The sequence below is a fragment of the Capsicum annuum genome, chromosome 3, assembly GCF_002878395.1.
Source record: "Capsicum annuum cultivar UCD-10X-F1 chromosome 3, UCD10Xv1.1, whole genome shotgun sequence".
NCBI classification, from domain to species: Eukaryota; Viridiplantae; Streptophyta; class Magnoliopsida; order Solanales; family Solanaceae; genus Capsicum; species Capsicum annuum.
This window is the reverse complement of record NC_061113.1, coordinates 17,563,176-17,568,595: the sequence shown is the minus strand read 5'-3', so window position 1 is coordinate 17,568,595 and position 5,420 is coordinate 17,563,176. Positions and strand designations below refer to the sequence as shown.

Sequence of the window (5,420 nt, the reverse complement as noted above, 5' to 3'; positions counted from 1 at the left end):
TACCATCGCCTTATGGTGCCCATGAGGGTTTTCCTCAATAAGACTTTGTCATTTTTATTTCTTTCTTCATTCCCTATGCTGAGGAAGACAATTAGTTCCCAAAATGCGTTATCATTTGCATTGCATGCTTATCCTTAACATTCTCAAAGATTGATCTGAAGGTTTTTCTTTGGTTGTAACTTGGCTTTTGGATAGGATTAGAAAGAAAGGATGGCATGAGGCCCAAACGGCACTTGAAGTATGGTAGGACTTATAACTTTTGGAATCGACTCAAACAATGAGGATTAACTAATGTCCCAGTTTCTTTTGACTGGGTAATTCCAAATTGTTTATTTGGTTGGACCAAGCCCGGAATAGGGCAGCCTACGTATCTCACCCCCGAAAGAGGAGAATCAGGTCACGAGTAATTCTGGAAGCTTATTTTTTTGCTTGATTTTGATTTCTTCTTTTCTTTTTATTTTCTTTTTTCTCTTTTGTTGACTCTTTTTCTCTTTGGGACTGTTCTGTCTTTATTTTTCTTGACACTCTCCCTTTTTTTTGGACATACTTTCTTATTTTCTGTTTTGGACTTTTGACTTCATTTTTTTCTTGATACTTTTTTCGAACTTTTCGACTCCATCTTGATTCCAAAAGAAGGATATGAAAGAAAATAGAACTAAATCTCAAATGAGGTAAACAAAGGATGACACAATACTTGGATAGTAGAATGAAATATCTTCGTCATATCAATCTTTGAAGATGCTAGTACATAACATGCAATGTGAAAGTGCATGACCAGTATCCCTTATGACATGTTTTACAACACTAAATTTTCCCGAGCATGTGTGTTCCCTCTTCTTCTACACTTGTCAAAATACAACTCCACATTTGTTGTACATCCCTCACATTAAATTACTCATGCTTTCGTGGGGTTGATTTTTCTGTCCCTCGGTATCACACATCCGCTATTTGACCTAATTGAGCAATGTTTTTCAATTGATGACCAAGTTATTCTTATGATTCTCAAAATAATTGCCTTAATTTTCAAAGAAGACTTGAACTTGTCACCAAATATCTCAGCACACTACCTATTTTCTCAGATGCTCTTTTTTTCTAACTTTAACTCTCTGATTCAATGTTCAAGCTTAAATTGAATTTTAAGATCAGGCTAAAAATTCCGCTAGCATGTCATATCACTAGAATTAACCTAAAGTGTACTGTATAAAAAAAACAAACAAACAACACATATTTAAAACACAAAGGAAAAAGGGACACTTCATTTAATTAAAATAAAAGATAGAAGGGTTTGAACATAACGACAAATGGACAAAACAAGATAGATCCCGAACTACAACCCTAAAATAATTCGGATAACAGAAAATAAAACAAAATAAACTACCAGACCTTTTCCTAGTAGGGAGAGGGGTGACTTCTCAATTGGTCAGCTCGATATCTTAGGCAATGGTTTGCCTATCAGCATGACTAGAGTTTTCCTCACTGTCAATGTTCTGCACCATGATTAATTTGTCTCGAATTATCTTTTTAATTTCTCTTTTCAAAGCACGATAATATTCAATACTGTGACCCTAAACATCAGAATGATATGCACATCGTACATTAGGATCATAACTTCTTAAATGCGGGTCAGGAGTATACCCAAGGAGAGGAGTGATCATGCCTCGCTGTACCAATCTCTGAAATAAACTGGCATATGACTCTCCAATTGGTGTGAAACTATCCCTCAATTTCTACCTCATTTCATTGTTTAACTTGGATCGAACATCGGGCCTAGAAGGTCTTTGGTATGTTTGTGGAATTGGAGGATGACTTTGAAGAGTTGGTGTGCGCCATTGTGGGTAAGGAGGGAGTTGAACATATGGTTGTGCGCAATATACTAGATATGGAGGTGGGGAAACAGAGTATATTATATCTTGAGAGTGGTTATGGAGAGCTTGGGTATAAACTCGGGCTTGAGACTAACGGTAATGATGACGTCGTCTTCTTGGATGTGCCCGTTCTCCAACTACATTAGCAGTTGCATCTTTCTTATTCTTCTTCCCTCCAGGTTCCCTTAATTGATTGCAATATTATCCCAAATGTTTCACGGATTCCTCATGCCCATCTTGCTCCGTAAATTTTGACATCTCAAAGATTGGAGGAAGTTTAACACTTTAAGGCATGCCTCAGTCGTTGTATGAAGCATCTTTTTTACCCGCAAGTCCTAGAAAATTTTTCATAGCATTTTTTGTACTCTTCATTTTTCCAACCATTTTCTTCGACTCTTCTGGTACACTGGACTTCTTGTTAAGAAATTTTGATGGTCCAATTAACTTAAAAGCAGACTTAGGATTATAACAATGATCACCAAGATATTGAACATAGGTTCACTAGCAGCATGGGGACGCACAACCATTGGGCGAGCCAGTGTGGAAGTCCCAGTAGAGGATTGACCAACAAGATAATAGACGACATGTGGAGTTGTGAATGTAGCAGGCTTATGCTGAGGAGCTAGAGGAAAAGTGGTGGAAGTATTGAGATGCTTTTGGCTTGGAATGAATTCTGAGTCATGTTGCGGTGCATCAACAACAGTAGAAACCTGACTTTGAGATTTTGGTGGAAAACTCGAGGTATTTATAGGATCAATAAAGAAAAATGGAGGAGGAGGCAACCCACTGGCCCAAGCTTGATGCATTTCTGTCATTTGTTGTCTTAGCCTCCTAATCTCTTGCTTCAAACTCTCATTTTCCTGATTCTTTGTTTGATCCATGATGTCATTCTCTATATTCTTGTTAGACACATCTAACCCTTTGGATTTGGTGAGATGTGGAGGACTAACCAGAATGCCACAAACCTACCACCTTAAACTGGCTCAACAAAAAAACAACAAATGTGTTAGAGTTTAACACTTTTTCAAAACCTCTTTTTCCTACTATTTTTTTTAAAAGATCACCGAACCCAAGAAGGGTGCCTACGTATCTCACTCTCAAGAGAGGAGAATCAAGTGTGCGTAGTTCGTGAAGTCTTGACAAAATAGCCAATCAAACTCTTTTCTTTTCGTGAAACAAAGTGTCAAAGCTAGAATTGACGTAAATCTGTCTTGCATTTTTAGGTTTAAATCCCTATACAAAATGAAACCTATGATTACCAAAGAAAAATCTTTTGAATTTTCAATTTTGCATTCATACGTAAATAAACTTGAGGCTATTAAAGGAAAATCTTTTTGTAGTTTTCTCTTGAAGATGTATATGAAACAACTACTCTAAACGAAGAGTGAATAAAATATTTTTTGGATTTTTGAAATAAGATCTCCGAACCCACAATAAGTTGCCTATGTATCTCACATCCTGAAAGAGAAGAATCAAGGGTGCATAGTTCATCCAGATTGGACAATTAAGGAATAACGAACAGACCGAACTACGACATGAGAGATATGATCAAAACAAACAAATAAAATCTTTTTGGGGTTTTTTAATTAGACACTTCAAATAAAATAGATACCAACAACATTGAAAGAAAAATCTTTTTGTTATTTGGAATGTATAAAATTTCTACCATCTTTTGCATTTTCTTTTATAAAAAACTACTTATCATAAAAAATCTTTTTGAGGTTTTTGAATTGTGAATGCCTGCTAAAGAAAACAAAGAAAAATCTTTTTGATATTTTTTATTATTTTTTTCGAGAAATAAGTGCAAAAAAGGTGAAAAAAAAATCTTTTTGGATTTTTAAATTGTGAAGAACGAAAGCCATAAAGAACTCTAAACAAACTACAAAAGATACTTTTTTGGCTCACCCTTTCTTTTTCCTCTTTTTTTTTTTTTTTGACTTTTCACTACCTACACACTTTACTTCTGACAAATATTTTTTCCAAATCAGTCTATCAAATGACCACATTAACCTCAAAGATGCAACATTTAGCACGTAGGGAACCTTTAGAGGCGAGTCTTCTACAAAGGGCCAAGTGGGCCCCGCTAGGTCTTCAATATGATGTACATAAGTATGACCTAAAGGCTGACCTACATTGAGGTTCACTAACAAGGCTATTCGGGGGAGCGTATGGTCAAAGCGGCTTGCTTTAGCTGGCCACCTACTCCATACAACCCAACGGCTCCCCCCTAAAATAAGAGTGACTCAACTATAGATCGTGTACACACGTGTACTACGGACTTGTTGTAGAAAGAATGACTCGGATTATGCACATGATGCCAGATATAAAGCGGTAACACATAAAGAAAAATTGTAAACAAAGAGCACGGAAACGCACAACAGTGATAACAATAACACAAACAATAATCACAAACAATGTTTATACACTCATAATGCCAAACAAAGTCGATAAGACTCCAAAATAAGCTCGAATTCTGAAAATTCTCCAGCATAGTCTCCTGAGATATCACACCCATTTTTCGTACTCCAAATGATTCGTTTTAAGTTCGAAAGGGTTTTTTATTATTAGAAGTGACAAAATAAAGATTTTTGTTTAAAAAAGGACTATTTACAATTTTTATTCAGAGTCGCCACTTGGCATAATCCGGTGTGCCAAGTCACCATTGAAAGATCCTTTTCGAAATGGTTTTGACTCTAAAACTGATCCGCAAACAGAGATTTCGATTAAGAAATTCTGTTGACCGAGGAAAAGGTGTTAGGCACCCCTCAATCCCGTGGTTTGACCACGGTCGCTTGGTGGAGCATATTGGCTAATTTGACACCAAAAATGTATAAAGCACACAATGCACATAAACAAACATCAAACAACAATCCAAAACCAAAATAATAATGTTCAGTCCAATTATACAGTCCAAAATAGAAAAATTGCGAAAAATATAAATCCTATTCTATGCTAGTTCTAGACTAAGCTCCAGCCTGACGCCTTGGGCCTTGATCACGAACGTCCTCCGGGTACAAAATACTTCAGGGCATTTCCCGATGAATAGACACAAATACGTCGGGGCATTCCCCGGCCAAATGATACACTGAATCCAAAAACCATAAAACCAAGCCATTCAACACACACGTTTAAACATTCAACGTATTCAACAAATACATCACTCCTAAAATTGCCTACCCGAACCTTTTCCACCTAATCTGTCTCAACACATCAAGAATAAAAAAATAACTAGCATTTGCTTTTTATCAATTTTCAATTCTCACCCCGAATAACCAATTTCAACAATTTAACATTCAATTATTCATATCTAAGTTCATTCAATTATCAATTCGACTTTTCAAAAATCGAAACCAACACCAAATACATATGTACAATAAATATTTGAACATATCAAGCACACGAATCATTCACACCCATGAAAGTAAATAAATTCAAGATAATAATAATTAAAATTCAAGACGAGAATAGAGGATGAGATAGAGAAATGGACCTCGATTGAAGCTTTCGAAATTCAATAGTACTTCAATGAAAGGACAGAATCCATGCCAAAAAACC

General features: G+C 36.0%; 1 long non-coding RNA gene across 1 annotated transcript; it reads right to left on the bottom strand.

Moving 5' to 3' along the window:
* Positions 1-4,711: 4,711 nt before the first annotated feature.
* LOC124897020 lies at positions 4,712-5,420 on the bottom strand. The gene is made up of 2 exons (XR_007053446.1): positions 5,356-5,420; positions 4,712-4,950 (listed from the first exon to the last, which is right to left on the bottom strand). It is a non-coding gene; the product is annotated as an uncharacterized LOC124897020 (long non-coding RNA).